Genomic DNA, 16,625 nt, shown 5'->3' with positions numbered 1-16,625 from the left:
TTTCAGTGATCATTGTATCATCGACATACATGATGAGTTTACAATATTAGGACATCTCTCTTTACAAGGTGTTGTCAGCCTGACTTCGGCAGATGAGGGATCTGACTTCAGGGAGGGAATGTAAACAAATTAACAGTGTATATTCAGACAGATTTAGATAATATTGCAACAGTTTTTCAATGAATCTAGGTGACTACCCATTGATAGCTTAACCATTCTGTTTCCCCTTAAAATACAATAAGGCTTGTGTCCTAAAGTGGAGCAAGGATGGAATAACCATAACCCACAACTGGTAACACCAAAGGTGAGAATTAAAACTCATACTATTACCTTCTTATTCTATTTCACCAAAAGTAAACAAATATGACCTATAGCCTTGTGCATGTTGCTCTTCTCATATCTCTTGGACTACATTTCCATCACTTTTCCCATTCCTTCCTCCCCTACTGCCTGTTTTTCTTCTGGGCCTTGCTTAAAGATGGTTATCTCATATCCCTGAAACAGGTGTTGTATTCCTAATCCTCTTGAGGATCCCAGATGGAGAGGTTCAACCAAGTTGAAAGAAATTAAGAAATCCAAAAAAAGCACAAAAAAACTACAATTGCATTCAGTAGAAAAACCTACTAGCCTAGAAGATGATCTCAGTTAAATTCCATCCCTGGTTTCTAGTGGATTGATGCATTTGGTACACTATTTGATTTACCTTTCTAAATTGTTTTAGCATCTCTGTTCCAGATGCATCACCAACAAAGGTGAGGGATTTATACAAGTTGGAAAATACCATTTTAAGTAGAAAGTTGGGCATCATACAGAAAATTCCACAGCTAATTCTGGGACAAATACCCAGACCTTGTCGGATAGCGCAAAGAGGTTAAGGAACACTTGCAAACTTCACATTAATTTATTTTACAGAAACAACTTAAAGTGGTATTCAAATAATTATGGAGTTTCTGTAATACAGGTTGTACACAAGATGTCGGTGCTTAGTGTGTTCCAAGCACAAAAGGATGTGAATCCAACTTCACGGCATTTTTACAAGTTGCTCAAGAAGTTTCTTCAATCAACCATGACATTCAGCATGAATTCATTGATGTGGCTTCAGCTATTAATGCATCATGAAGGTGTCCTTGTAGGATACAGTCCTATACCAGTAGAAACTCTACCCCCTGGTGTTACCTATCACCATGCTGAACTCACATGTGAAGAAATTTACTAGGTCAAGGGAAGAAATTCCTGTAAGCCTTTCATAATGGAGATCCAACTAATTCAACATCAACATTCATGAGCATGACCTACTTCTACATTCATGAGCATGACCAAATTGAAGTATCAGATGCAAGTACAAACCCTTTCACTGCCCATGTTTTTTTTCTTCTTTTTACTGATGAGTTCTTACATTGACCTTGTAAAATCATCAAGCACAACCTACAATAGAAACAAGAATTATACATGTATTAGGGACTAATCTGAATGATAAACCTCAAAAAACATGTTGGCAAATAAAGAAAATAAACAGAAAATAATACTAATATATAAAGACAAAATAATGTAAATCTATATAAAGTGCTTCTTCAGGGCTTCGATAACCTGCTAAAAGCCACATATCAACAAGTTGTACAACATAGCCTTTACATTCCATCAACTAACTTCCTATGACCTAGCCACCAAAAAGAATCTTAATCTGATTTCATGTGTTGAAATGGTTTTGTTGAATTTAGAAGAGTACATGTAACAGATCATTGAGTATGTCTAACACTAACAGTCAAACATTCCCATTAGCAATGATTTCCAAGATAGCCAGAGTCATTGATATTCTTTTCCATTATCTTCTGCCAGATAAGATTGCAGCAGGGGTCAGCAATCATTAAGTATTTCTCTTTACCACTTCAGCTTTGCAAAGCAGAGATAGAGACACAGAGAGAGAGAGAGAGAGAGAGAGAGAGAGAGAGATAGAGACTGTAAGATGGGGGGCGACCCTGGGGGGGGGGGGGGGAGTTACAACCTACTAGTGGGTGATAGGCCCCTAATAACCAAGGTGTACAAGCAAAGGAATAAGAGGGAGTACGCAATATCACCTACAGCTGCTGCAGGGGATCCAAATGAAGAGAAAACAGGTGGCAGCATCCAAGTGGATAGCAACCACTAACCTGCTGAAAACAGAGGAGCAGAAAGGACGATCCAGGTGGAAGAAGATGAGTGGCTGATTGTGTAAGAGTTTGTTATGCGTAGGAGTTTGTGAGAAGTCAGGGATTATGTAAGGAAGGGGGGGGGGGCGAGAGAACTGAGGGGGGAAGACAGAGGCAAGTGCTTGAGGAGAGGGAAACCTCTAGGGGGGATTAGCTAGCCATCGGCTGTCCTAGCTTATCTGAGTTCTATTTAGTTTTATGTTAATTTCAGAAGTGTTTATCAGTAGTATAATCAGTCTGTATTCATCAGCTATATCCAATCAAGAAAGCTCAATGAAACTAACTATTGCTTGAATATCATTCTGTTGAATATATTGTATTGAGTTCATAGCTTTCTATAAGAGATCAATGGGGAATTATTGAGGGTCCTATCAATCTGGTATCAGGGCATTCACAATCCCAGGGAGGTGATGGCACTGCCTTCGTTTTCTGGTGAAGGAGAAGTTTAGAGATGGATTCTAGAGGTTCTTTTGTTCTGCTGGGAGAACCAGATCGAGGAAGAGTTGTGGCGATCCAACATTTGGAAGGAGAGGCACTCGACTAGATCTATTGCAAGAACTGGATGGAATTTACTTGGACGAGCTTCAAGGATGCTTTGCAACTAGACTTTGGTGATGGGAAGACAATCGGACACAACACTGAACTTCTAATACCAGAAGAGGTTGCAGAACAAAACAAACTGGTCACGGGATTTGGCGTGGCTAGAATCCCAGCGGGCATTCTGCAGAATGAAGCTTCAGATGGAGGGAATATTGCAGCGGATTTAGAGGAGAGCAGCTTACCGAAGCATGATCTTACAATGACTGAATACCAAGCTCTTAAAAGAAAGGCTGAGGCAAGGCACGATGCAGAGGAAGAAGTTAAAATCGATAGGATTGGAGGGATGACGCGAGTTCCGGTCAAACCTCCTTGGCTGTGAGAGGAAGTTGCAGTCGAAGAGGTCGTCAGGTTCCCGATTGAACAACTGCGGAAGCCTCGTGCGATATGGCTGCGAGATTCGGTTATCTTATTAGCTTTTCCGGCGAAATCTAAGGCGTACTCATGGGGATTTTCCACAGCCTGAGTGACAGAAAGGAATCGCTATCGGCGGCAAAAACAAAAAGCAGAAGAAGATTGGAACATGAGGGTTTAGATCGCAGCTCGTGTTTGGGACGAAATGGCTCAAATTTGAGTCTGGGTGGACCGGCGGTTCCGATCCAAGTATGGGTCAAATACATGAGGTCCATGGGCTGGTTGACCTTGTTCTAATATATTAAGATGATGGAATGGGCTTTAAAAGACCCAACTAAAACCCACAATTTGAAGACGTTGGATCTGAGTCATGGAATTGAGGTTCGCATATGGGCTCTTACTGGTTTCAAGCCCAACCCAGCAGTTCTGTTTTGGGCGTTGTCAATCAAGACCCAATTTGGAAATAACCCATTGACAAAGCAAAACTGCCATGGGCATTTCAAGAACACTATTGTTCCTCTTTCTTCAATCTCCAACCAAATGCAGCGTGAGGCTCGCGTCGCAACGGCAGCAGCAGTGGCAGTGGAAACTGAGCAGATTGGCCACCTATGCCCTTCTTCCAATCACCTGCATGTTCCGACGACGATGGTCCTACACCTCAAAGTCGACGATGACGCCGATGGGTGCAAACGCCATACAGAGCTCCTCGAGGTAACGCATTTAGGTACCGATCGTGAGTTCACCATCCCCAACGACAACGGCTATTGTGATGCTGGCCACGAGTATAAGGGTTGGGTGCAGCTAGGCTCTGTAATAGGCTTGCTCTCCGGATTCCCCAAACTGCTTCAATATGTGATGGATCATCTCAAACGTAACGTAGCAGAACCAGTTCACAAGAGTTTGCTGGAGGCTTCCGGACAATTGCTTTGGATCATCCTAGTTGCTTCCTTTGCTGCCCTTATCATTCAGTCCCTTGCAGCCAACCTTGGGGTGGTCATAGAAAAACATTTAGCAGAGCATTGTAGAGCTGAATATCCAAGGGTGCCAAACTTCATCCTATGGGTGCTTACTGAAATTGCAATAGTTGCGTGTGAAATTCCTGAAGTGATTGGAACAGCCTTTGCACTAAACATGCTCTTCAATATTCCTCTATGGTTGGGTGTTCTTCTTACTGGGATCAGTACTATAATTTTTCCAGCTGCAACAATATGGAGTGAGGAAACTTGAGTTTTTAATTGCATTTCTGGTATTTACTATTGCTGCATGCTTCTGTGCGGAGCTTGGATATGCAAAGCCCAAATCTTCAGAAGTTCTGCAGGGACTTTTTGTTCCCTCACTCAAAGGCAACGGAGCTACTGGCCTTGCAATCTCACTTCTTGGTGCTATGGTGATACCGCATTATCTTTTCCTTCACTCAGCATTGGTGCTTTCTAGAAAAGTTCCACGGTCCATTCAGGGCATCAAGGATGCATGCAAATTTTATACCATAGAGGGTGCATTTGCTCTAATGAGAGCCTTTCTGATTAATGTATCAGTTATATCTGTTAGTGGTGCAGTCTGTAATTCTGAAAACTTGAGTCAAGAAGATCCGATTGGCTGCAAGAACTTGGACTTGAACAGAGCCTCTTTTCTACTAAGAAACATGTTAGGCAGTTTCAGTTCAAAGCTATTTGCAGTTGCATTATTACAGACAGCAGACCAACATGTTGTGACAGCTAGGCTGGCAGCACCGGATATCGGTGATCCTCTGGCAGCTTCTGTGAGGCTAACGGAGTTGACGGAAGGGCCTGCATTTGATTGCTTCCTCTTCACGTCTGCAGAAAATTGCTGCTATTGGGTGAAAGTCCCTCGTACATATATGGATGCTCAACTCCTTACAGCAGGTGTTGTGATCGCTCTTCTCTGTATGGACTGTTTCAAACTCTTTGCATTTGGGATTGGTAAGCTGCCAAAGAGGGCTTGTCAAGCTGCTGAACTAGCGTGGTTATGTGGCAAGTATGTAAATATCAAGTTTCAAATTTTCCCTCACCTTGAGGACAAGGTGAAACTTAAGGGCGGAAGTGTTGATAGGCCCCTAATAACCAAGGTGTACAAGCGAAGAAATAAGAGGGAGTACGCAATATCACCTACAGCTGTTGCAGGGGATCCAAATGAAGAGAAGACAGGTGGCAGCATCCAAGTGGATAGCAACCACTAACCTGCTGAAAACAGAGGAACAGAAAGGACAATCCAGGTGGCAGAAGATGAGTGGCTGATTGTGTAAGAGTTTGTTATGCGTAGGAGTTTGTGAGAAGTCAGGAATTATGTAAGGAAAGGGGGGGGGCGAGAGAACTGAGGGGGGGAAGATAGAAGCAAGTGCTTGAGGAGAGAGAAACTTCTGGGGGGGATTAGCTAGCCATCGGCTGTTCTAGCTTATTTGAGTTCTATTTAGTTTTATCTTAATTTAAGAAGTGTTTATCAGTAGTATAATCAATCTGTATTCATTAGCTATATCCAATCAAGAAAGCTCAATGAAACTGACTATTGCTTGAATATCATTCTGTTGAATATATTGTATTGAGTTCATAGCTTTCTGTAAGAGATCAATGGGGAATTATTGAGGGTCCTATCAGTGGGCAAAGGGGAAGAGCCAAGAGCCTAGGACACAACAATAATCTTGTTCCTTGGGGTATCCAAAATAGGGTGTGGGCATATGGGGAATCAAGTCAATAGATCTAGATTTGGGGGGTCCATCTTCTCATGTTCTAGTTCCACCAGATATGCTAGATCAAGGTGTTGAGCACCAATTTGCCTACCACATCACAAATTGAAGTACTAGCAAAATATCTGAGACCAACCCCAGTCCCTAATCCTAGTGAACCCAAAAGAGCATTTGGAGTGGGGCCAAATAGTGGGGATATCTTTCTCCCAAAGAGAACAGGAGAAGGGGCAGGAGAAGAAGAGGTGGTCAATGTCTTTAAGGCCATTCCAACAAAGGATAAAGTTAGGGCTAACATTCAGGTGATGATGGATGAGATTGGGAGGGAACAGAGAGTTTAAAGGCTCTCCAAGGAGTGAAAGTATAGCAAGGAATGTGATCTTTGAACCAAACCAGTGGTGCCATGGGACCAAGGGGAAGGGGAACGGATGAGGTTCCAAGCCGTGGCTGTAGAGAAGGTACCCGTAGAGAAACAGGAAAATAATTAGGTTGTCAAATGTCAATAAAATAGAAATCATAAGACCACTTATCATCAGCATACCATTACAAAAGAAATATGCACAAACTAGAAACATACACTTTCCCCTCCTATAACTATTCCTGAAAAAACCATTAAAATGGATTGTCTCTCCTACGCTGGATGTGTATCGAAGTCTTTGCCGCCAAGCTGTTCGTCACCATCAAAGATGATAAGGTCTTAAGCTACAGTCAGATTGTCGTCTATGACTGCATTCCTGCCTGCAGTGATTTATGCTCCTCCTTTGGTCATGAACTAGCCGTCTCTGCCTCTGCCTTGAAGACCGTCACACCTACAGAAGGTCTACTGCCTGTATGAAACTTTGCCTTTGAAGAATGTATGCCCATTGGAGCTCTTCTGGTTGTACCTCGATCTACTATTGATGCTCTTGAGTGTGTCTCAGTGGTTATTCCCACAATCAATCCTCCCGCTGGCCGATCGTATGAAAACCCACTGGAAAAATAGAAAACGTAAAAAGAATCGTAGTATCTCAGCTACTCCTCCTAGTTCTGACTCCCTAGTTCCCTCTGCTGCCAGCAACCAAGCTGGCCAATCATTGGGTTCTGTTTCTGGCCACTCTACAACCTCTTAAGATTCTCGAGTTGATGCTCCTGCTAGGCTGCTACTGACGCCATTGGCCTCCCTTGCTACTTGGTCGCTGCTAGGGCCTGATTCTCTTGATCCTGCAGCTAGAGACTAACCCTTCTCCATTTTCGTCTAACACTCAACCTCGTATACCACCTGACCCTGTGCAACTTTCCTACTTGTTCACCCCCTACTGCTCCCGTCAACCTTGAAGACGATGCTTGTCTTCCCCTAAAACTGCAAAACCTCCCCCAGTTAATAACTTTGATCCAAACTCATGCATGTTGGTAGGGCCCACAACCCCAACCCCTCATTCGGTGACATCTTCCTTCTTTAGTAGGCCCTACTACCCCCTTGTTTCCCATAGACCTTGTTTTTCTAGGCTTTCTCTAAATCCCTCCCTTATGGGGCCTAACCACCGTGGCCCAACCCTTATAATTTTATTTTAAATCCCCATGGGCTGCCCCTGTGGACCAATCTTCCCAGCTCACCCTCTCATACCAAATTCTTAATCCCTCACCCACCCACCCATTAGGACCCATCCTCTCCCCCTGTCACCTCCTCTCTCCCTCCACCCCACCTGGTTCTGGTTCTAATTCTTCCATTGACACCAACATATTCTACCCCCATCCTCTATTGGGTCCTCTTTATGTGAGACTTCTCCCACCCCTAACTTCCATGTGCTTTGTGATGCCTCAGAGGATTCCTCAATTATGTCCTTTGATGCCCCCCTTAGCCCCAATCATGTCTGACGTCATTATTTGGAATGTCAGGGCTTTAGTTCCCTTGCTAAGCAGACTGACGTCAACAATGCCCTTCGCTCGTCAAAAGCTTCCCTTTGTGCCCTTCTTGAGACCCATATCCATAGTGAAAATGCCCATTGAATTGCCAAGTCTATTGCCCCCTCTTGGTCTTTTCACTCAAATTACAACCACCCCAATGGTCAAATTTGGGTTCTTTAGGACCCTATCAAATTTCAAGTCTCTCTCTCTCTCTCTCTTCTTCCCCCCAGTTCATCCATCTCCATATTTTCCTCCCCTCTTCCACCTCACACTTCTTCCTCTCCATCACCTATGGCTTCAACCGGCCTTGAGATCGACCTTCATCTTTGGGAGGGTCTGCGTTCTCTTTGTCTCCTCAGTTGGTGACCAGCCCTAGGGTATTGGTGGAAATTTCATTGTCCGCTTCACTCATGAGTGGGTTGCTGGGTGCTCCCCCATCCTTGCTTGGTGGATAACTCCAACTCCTACATCAATGATCTCACCCTAATTGACCTACGTTGGTTTAGCCATTTACTCACTTGGCACAACTGTAGGGTCATGGCCAATCGAATAGCCTTTAAGCTAGATTGCTTCCTTGCCAACGAATCCTAGGTGTCTCGCTTTCCTTGCTCCCATGCCTCCTTTGCCCCCCCCCCCCAAGGTTCTCAGACCACTTCCCTTGTCTCTTCCATATCCAATCCCCTCCTTCTTTGGCTCCAAGCCCTTTAGATTCTTCAACATGTGGAGTTCTAACTCCTCTTTCCTCCCCATTGTCAAATTGCTTCTCCCTCCCTCTCTTTGCCTTTGCTCCCAAGCTCCGCAACACTAAGGAGGCTCTCCGCTTTTGGAATTCATCCATTTTCAGTAACATCTCTTCCCAAGTCTCTTTACCTTTGCTCCCAAGTCCCAATTCAGCAGGATCCCCTCAAACACTCCCTTACTGAAAATGAAAAAACCCTCCCCTTTGAGCTCTCTTCCCTAGCCTATCAAGAAGAAAGCTTCCTTCGTCAAAAATCTAGAATCAGGTGGCTTGAGCTTGGGGACTTTAGCTGCGTCTTTTTTCATTGTACCCTTGAAGCCCGCCACAACTTCAATTCCAGCCCTCTTCTCCTCTCCAATAATGGTTATTGGATTTTCAACCCGCCAAGCATTAGTAGGAAGTGGTTTTGTTCTTTGCTTCTCTCCTTGCTCAATATTCCCTTCCCTCCTCTCCTCTCCCCCTTCTTCCTTAACAAATTTGTTAACCTAGGCTCCCTCGGCTTTTTTCGTTCTATTCCCTTGAACGACGAGATCCTCTCAAAAGTCCGATTACACCAAACCAAAAAGGCCCTGGGTCCAGATGATTTCAGTATGGGATTTTCCTCGCCGCTTGGGACCTCATAGAATTGGATCTTGTTAGAGCTATCCGTAGTTTGTTCCTAAACCTTTCTTAGCTCTCCTCCATCAAACAAACCTTCTTTTGCCTCGTTCTTAAAAAATCTGGTGCTACCTCTCTCTTTAATTTTTACTCCATATCCCTTTTGTAATCTCCTCTACAAATTTATCATCAAGATCCTTGCCAACTACCTTAAGAAAGTAATGCCCTCCCTAGTTAGCCCCAACCAATCTGCCTTCATCTCTAGCTGCAGCATAGCGGATAACATCCTTCCATCACAGAAATTGTTTGGGGCGTTGATTGAACTTCCCATTCCCACATAGCACTTTTGAAGGTAAACCTCCACAAAGCTTTTGACATTCTTCATTGGGACTTTATTAGTGAAGTCCTCTTGACAACGCTTTTTCCTCCTTCATTTGTTCACTAGTTGAGGTTTGTATCTCTACCCACACTTCTCTATCATTACCAATGGCTCCCCCACAGGTTCCCTCCATTCCCCTGTTGGTATCCATCAAGGCTGCCCCCTCTCCCCTTCCTCTTTTCGCTTGCCTTGGAAGTCCTTTCCAATCCTCTAATCCAAAATTTTAGACCAGCTCCTCATCTCTCCCAATCCTAGTGTAAGACCCTCAATCTTGCCTACCTCACCTTTGCTGACACTCTTATGATCTTCCCCAAAGCCTCCTACTCTTCCTTAACCTCCCTCCTCTCTGCTCTTTCCCTCTTTCAATTCCTATCAGGGTTCCATGTGAACATTGAGAAATCTACCTTTTTCCTCTCTGGAGTTTCAAACACTATCTGTGACTCTCTCTTACACCTCACTGGCTTTTCCCTTGGTTCCTTTCCCAAGACTTATCTAGGCCTTTTCCTCATCCTTGGGAGGCTCACCACTCACCATTGCACTTTGATGCTCAACCGCATTTAAAAAAATATATATGTGTAAAGGAAAGCTTCTCTCCTTTGTTGGTAGAGTTGTGCTCATCCGCTTCGTCCTCCAAGCCTCCTACATCTACTGGAGTGGCATTTTTTGTATTCCAAAGTCCACCATCCGTGCTATGGAAGCCCTCTTTTGCGCTTTCCTTTGGAAAGGCCAACAATTCTTCTAGTCCATTCACCCTATCAGATTGTCAGATGTTTATTGTCCAAAAGCCAAGGGTGGTTAGGGTATCTGCTGCATCCAAGACGTCAATATGGCCTATCTTCTTAAACTCATTTAGAAGATTGCTTCTAAGCATGACTCAATTTGGGTTAATTGGGTGTACTCTTGCCTCCTTAAGTCTGACTTATTTTGGATGAAGAGAATTGGGTCAATAAGACGACAGAGAAGATAGCTCACCTAGTACCACTTTTCTCGAAGGAGTGAGAGGAGAGAGGAAAAGGCTTGAAATAGAGTCCCATCCGCTATCTAAGAACAAGACTTGTTTATGTTAAGCCTATAGCTAGCGTTCCTGTACTTGGATGTTAAAAGCATATAACTATCATTCATCAGGCATACGTTGTGTTGTCTCGGGCTCGCGTTGGCTTTCAGTTCCTTGACCGATGAATTACGTGGGAGAATGGACCTTCTTTCTTTGGCAAACATTTTTTTTTAAGTAACAATTCAATTCAATTCGGTTTCAGAAAACTTGCCGGTCGCGGATTTGTACGTTCTGTGCCACTGGCAGCCTAAAATCAAAGGCGTAGGTTCATCTCTCTGGTTGAGGCTGCATTCATTTATTCAATTTGAAACATGAGAAGCTCTCCAAGCGGAATCAAAGAACTTGCGATGGGATGAGCGCATTATTCAAGCCTTAGATGCGCGCAACGAAGAAGGCATTAGGATTGATGTTCCTAAGTTTCATGGTAGACTCAACCCCGAAGAATTTTTGGACTGGCTTAATAGCTTAGAAAAGCTTGGGGAGAGTGAAACATAGAATGATGCCACTCCGAGAACAAGACCCCCCTCCCAAATCCTTCTAGGGTCTGGAGGAAGCTTCCTTCTGAGACCAATTGCCCTCTATGCTATCTCCTCCCAAATCTCCTTTGGCTCCTTCATCTAGCTAGACATATGGTATTTGATGGTCACTCTTTATACCCTCCTTGGCCCTTGTATTGTGTATGAATCCCATATCCCCAAGTCCACCTTGCTATCTACTTTCATTAGCAATGGGTCTTGGTCCCCCTTGCCTCACCATTGTCTCACACAAGTTTGGACCTCCCCCCCCCCCCCCCTTTCTTAATTCATGTTGTGACCTCACCATTTGGTTGCCCTCCCCCTCCAAATCCTTTTCCTCTTCATTGGCTTAGAACCTTACCTATTCCGCCTCCCCGGTTCCTTATTCCTCCTTGGTTTGGTTCAAAGGTCATATCCGTGACACTCACCCTTTGGAGAGCTCTCAACCTTGGGCTCCCACCCAGTTCTTTCACATTAGTCGCCACATCCCTACTAACCCTATCTGCATCCTTTGCTAGATTGGTTCAGAGGACCTTGATCCCTTGTTTTTTTCCTTGCCCCTTTCCTGCTCCCTTTGGGGGAAAGCCCTCCTATCCATTTTGCCCCACTCCAAACACCCCTCTGGCTTTACTCAAGAGTGGTCTTTGATCTTGAGAGCCTTTCCAGGCACCTCTATTTGCGATCGGCTTGATAAGCTGGTCTTCGGTGCCACCACTTGTGGTGGATCCGTAACCTTAGGAGATGGACTTCCAATTCTATATCCCTGGACATCATTTGGAAAGCCATTTGTTCGTTTCTATCAGACTTCAACATGTTCTCCACCACCCTGTTACAGATACTCTTAAGGAATAGGCTCACTATTGTTACCCAGCCTCCCTCTTGAAGGTTGGCTGTTGCTCCCCCCCCCCCTTTTTCCACCTTGTGTACATTCTCCTTTTTCCCCCTTCTTGGTGCTTTTAATGATATTTTATTCATCCAAAAAAGAAACTATTCCTGTCCGACCAGTCTTCTAACTAAACATGGTCCCATCAATGAAAACATGAACAATCCTAGGTTCCTAACTATAAACCGTCCTAAAAAGGGTTGACTCCATAAGCTAAAATAGATGTAGCAGTTAATACATGTACAACCCCCTCTACAAGAGCAAATATTAACAATTTCCCATTGCACATCCTGTTTTCATAGCAAAACATTTATACTTACGATAAATAGGAGACAGAAAAAGATGTCAAATGCATATTTAAGTTATCAATCTGTTGGCTCAACAAAGCAGTATAGCACCATGCAAAATCAATAATAATAACTAAAAATTAGCATCAGGAAACAGGAAAAAAAATCCATCTACACTATGTTAGGCAGAAAGTCAACAATTGAATTATATAGGGTTTTGACGCATTAAATGATTAAGGATCCTACCGTGACTCCTGCATGGTGATAGGTAACACCAGTTGGCAGAGTTTCTTCTAATACACAACCCAATTATTCATCAAGCCTGTGTAATTCATCAATAGCTGAAGTAATAACAATGAATTCATTTTGGCCATCGTGGTTGATGTACAAAAGTTTCTTGAGGAACTTTGACACATGCGCTGCAGTTGATTCACACCCTTTTCTACAAGAACAAAATACAAATGCCAAATGACCCTCTCGAAAAAGTATCAAGGCAAATTTCAAAAGCCAAAGCAATCATAGAATATGAATAGACTTTTCATTTGGATATGCAAAATAAAAGATGCTAATTAAGAAACATATGTGCCTCGTTGCACAATTCCCACAGAAAAGAAAATGAAAAAAAAAGGGGGAATTCCAATAGGCCAGGTTTTTGCCACCAAGACCAGTAGTTCTTGAAACTTGTCCATATGAGCTCCCCCCCCCCCCCCCGGAACACACACACCATGCTCTTTCTTCCTTCCTCTTCTCTTATAGCTTTTTGGGTTAGAAATGCAATTTTCAACTTTATATACTCTTCGAAAGGGACACGTCAGCTATCCATCTGTTATAGGGATAACTAAATATACCATTTTTCAAATAGTAAACATAAGGTGGCAAGCTAGCACCTTCATCAATATATGGCAAGACCTGATGCTCAGGAAGCATCAAAGATACCAAGAAGCCAGGAAAATGTACACTAAAAATTCCAAATGATTTCTAATTTAGTTTGTAGAAGTAATAGCTAGTAAATCGCAAAAATGCAGAAAATTCAACCTGTTAACAGTTACTGAAGTAGAAGGATTTACCATTATTGAAATCACCGGAAAGAACGAGATAACCAATCAAGTTTCTAAGACAGTATTGACCACCTTATGTAATTGGTGATAGCTTTCTCACATACTTAACAAATTTTGTACAATGTCACAACTCACAATTGTCTTGTCCAAACCAACTGTTGCACCAGTTAGTTGGGAACCCAGCTAGAAATAAGGTCTAGAGATGGGTCTTCCGACAACAATGTAAAGATAGAAGTACTAAATTTAAAGGACCAACAGCACGTTGTGAGGTCACAGGAGCCTCATCAAGACTGTATAATCCAATTTACATTGAACTCAAGTCATATTTGGATGGCCTTTAGGGGTTTCTTTCTACTTGTTTGCTTTCAAACATCAGGAAGCACTCCATCAAGTATGCTTGAAAAGTAATACTTTCAGAGGGGGAAAAATTCTGAGCAAGGACAAAACAACTGTGAGAAAGGATGATTTACGGGGAAGCTAAGAAAAGGAACACGAAGAAACTACATTTATTATGCACAAGCAAAATGCAAAAGCCAAAGTTTCACAATAAAGAAAACTCAAGCAGGAAGGATAAGTAAAGAAAAATGGCAGTCAGGTACTGAAACGTAAATATTAAAATGAACTCCATTTCCTTTGTGATTAATAACTTGTAGATGCAACTAAAAAGAAACTCTCCATCACCAGAACGCAGCCTACCTAGAGAATCTGCACCTGGGGAGGTGAATAAATTTGATGATTTCTAATAGACTAGGTGACTAAAGATCCAGATTTCAAAAATTTTGGATAGCTCTAAACCAAAATAATGGTAACTGAACTTTATTTGAAATGAGTACTGGATTTGGTGTGCTACCTTCTTAGGCCTAAAGAAAGTCCAAATTGAAAATCTAGGTATTGCTTTCACTTTCCTTCAACCTTTCCTTTGACCAACTATGACACCTATTTCTCAGATTGCATGAGCTATTCTGCAGAAGCTATCTCTTAAGGATATCAACTTTGGGTTTGAAAAGTATTAATATAATTTAATGCACGAAGTGTATAGCATGGAGGCATATTTAGGCCTGTCTACTAGTTGTCCTACCACATATTATCAAGTTTGCAGGAGTTTCTAGGGGACAGGCACCAATCTTACTTCATACAATTAATGCAAATCAACAGAAGACACAAATTCCTAAAATGGGATGGTCACCATGTAGCATATACTTCACTCTCCAGAACACTAAGTACAACCAATTTTAGCACTGGATCCAAATTTCCAGTGTTCCTTGATGTTCCTGGTGGGACATATATCCAGCTGAGACCAATCACAGTTGGGGATACAATACTTCCTTTTGATATCTTAGCCGCATCATCTAAGGGAGATTGGGAAACCATTCCTCTTGTTTGTGTTCTACTTTGCCTCTGAAGCTGACCTGACACTTGCCAAAAAAGGGGCATAAATCTTACCCATTAATAGGAAATTTATAAAATACAAGAAGTTTTAAATCCTTTCCTATGGGAAGGAACCGGTTTAACTGAAAACACATCTAACAATTATAGGAATTTTGTTAAAATGGTATCAGTTAATACAAGATAGGAACCTACTAATTATAAAGGTTAATGATGTTAAACCGAGTACCTACCATAGCAAGATTAACAGGGAAAAGAAAAAAAGGTCAGCAGCAGAGTTGTCTAGAGGAAACTCTATTTTGTTAAGGTTTGAGGGTTCAAACACGCGATTGCTTGCAATACATCCTACATCTCTAGTTTGGAATACCAAGTCAGCTGCTTGCAACTAGTATTTACACGCAACATTAGGATTTATGGTTAATAAACTCTCCACTAAAGCCCATTACACTGTTAAGCTGTAATCAATCTGATAATCTATACTAAAGCATAAGTTGGGTATGACTTAAATATTCAACAAGTTTCTGCATCAGAAGCTTAGGTTGTATAAATATTCAAATGCCCTAAGTTCGCTTTGAGCCTCTTTGAAAACCAAGGCTTCAGAAGTGGTCCTGTGTTGCTGAATAGGCATGCCTATGTTTGAATTCGGAAAATAAATAACTCTCCACAGCTTACTCTTAATACGATCTAGTTTGAGTGAAGCACGAAGCTCTGTGAAGGAATGCTGAATGGGTCGGTAATTGTCTTGATACATCACCAGGATCTTATCGGAATAGTTTAAAAGAGAGTCGCTACTCCAACAAACGAACGCAATTTCAGAAGTAAAATATACACTGTAACAAGACAGAGCTTTGTTCAAACAAGCATATGAAATCGTCTTCAAAGGGAGAAAAACAGGAGAATTTTAATGGAAGTGTTCATAGAGATGCGAAAAACAGAAAATTAGAAAAATGAAGTTTAATGGATGGTTGGGAAAATCCATGCTTTGCCGGAAGAAGGAGATAAGGAGTAGACCTGATCAATGAGACCCCGTGATCCAAAAGGAAAAAACTTTCGAATCTGGACATGAGTATGACATGCAGTTTTTCGAGTGCCGAAAATAGTTAACGAACCCTCAATCCTTGGTTTCGCAAATGACGAATTCCCCTGAGGCTAACGATCCATCGGCCGAAAAAGGTTAAACCTTCCACCCACTTCTCTCTATCTGAACATCCGAAACACAGCTCAAACAGTTTCCAACTTTTAGTAGTTCCTCTCTTACAAAAAGATGTCAACCCACCCACTTTCAATTCCACTCCCTCAACAAGATGAAGAGGGAAGAAGATGGGGAGGGAGAGCCCCCAGTGTTTTTGCTTCGATCATGGGTTTAAATCCTGCTGCCGACGCTCCTGATGGAGCCACGTAAATAAAATGTAATCCTACGGTTAAGAATCATATGTTGATTTTTAACTTTTACATTTAAAGGTGAAATTTTTATTAATTTACAAATTTATACCCCTCTTTTGTCCGACTTGATTTCTTTCTTTCTTTTTCGTCTTTGCCCTTTTTTTGTTCGGTAAATCGCTGGTGGATCAACCGGAGATATGGTTCGGAAACCTAGAGGCAGACCACCGGGGTCAAAGAACAAGCCCAAACCACCAATCGTGGTTACCAGAGACGGCAACGGTGCCATGATAGCCGTTGTTCTTGAAATATCCGCCGGTAGCGACGTTGTGAAGGTGGTTTCCCAGTAAGCGCGCCGTCACCATGTGGGTCTCTATGTTCTAAGCAGTTCTGGAACTGTCACCAACGTCAATCTTCATTTACCAGTGGCTCATGCGTCTACGTCCACTCTCATGCTCAATGAAAATTACCAAATTGTTTCTTTCTCCGCCACATTTCTAGGTTCCTCTGCTTTGACTTCATCATTTTCAGTGATTAAACCTTACATTTTGATCTCTATTGCAGGGACTCAAGGTCTTCTCTTCACTCCTAAAAATCCTATTAGGTTTGGGTTTCATTAGAGAAAGGA

The 16,625-nt window shown here is 42.5% G+C and overlaps 1 long non-coding RNA gene across 1 annotated transcript; it reads right to left on the bottom strand.

Annotated features, from left to right (window-relative positions):
- Positions 1 to 4: 4 nt before the first annotated feature.
- On the bottom strand, positions 5 to 15,960 carry LOC149007364 (uncharacterized). The gene is made up of 3 exons (XR_016174973.1): positions 15,629 to 15,960; positions 12,420 to 12,615; positions 5 to 1,425 (listed from the first exon to the last, which is right to left on the bottom strand). It is a non-coding gene; the product is annotated as an uncharacterized LOC149007364 (long non-coding RNA).
- Between the last annotated feature and the right edge of the window lie 665 nt (positions 15,961 to 16,625).

This window comes from Hakea prostrata, chromosome 8 (assembly GCF_041222555.1).
Source record: "Hakea prostrata isolate BN-2017 chromosome 8, UWA_Hpros_2, whole genome shotgun sequence".
NCBI lineage: Eukaryota > Viridiplantae > Streptophyta > Magnoliopsida > Proteales > Proteaceae > Hakea > Hakea prostrata.
The sequence above is the reverse complement of the archived record's forward strand: the minus strand, read 5'-3'. Positions and strand labels throughout refer to the sequence as shown.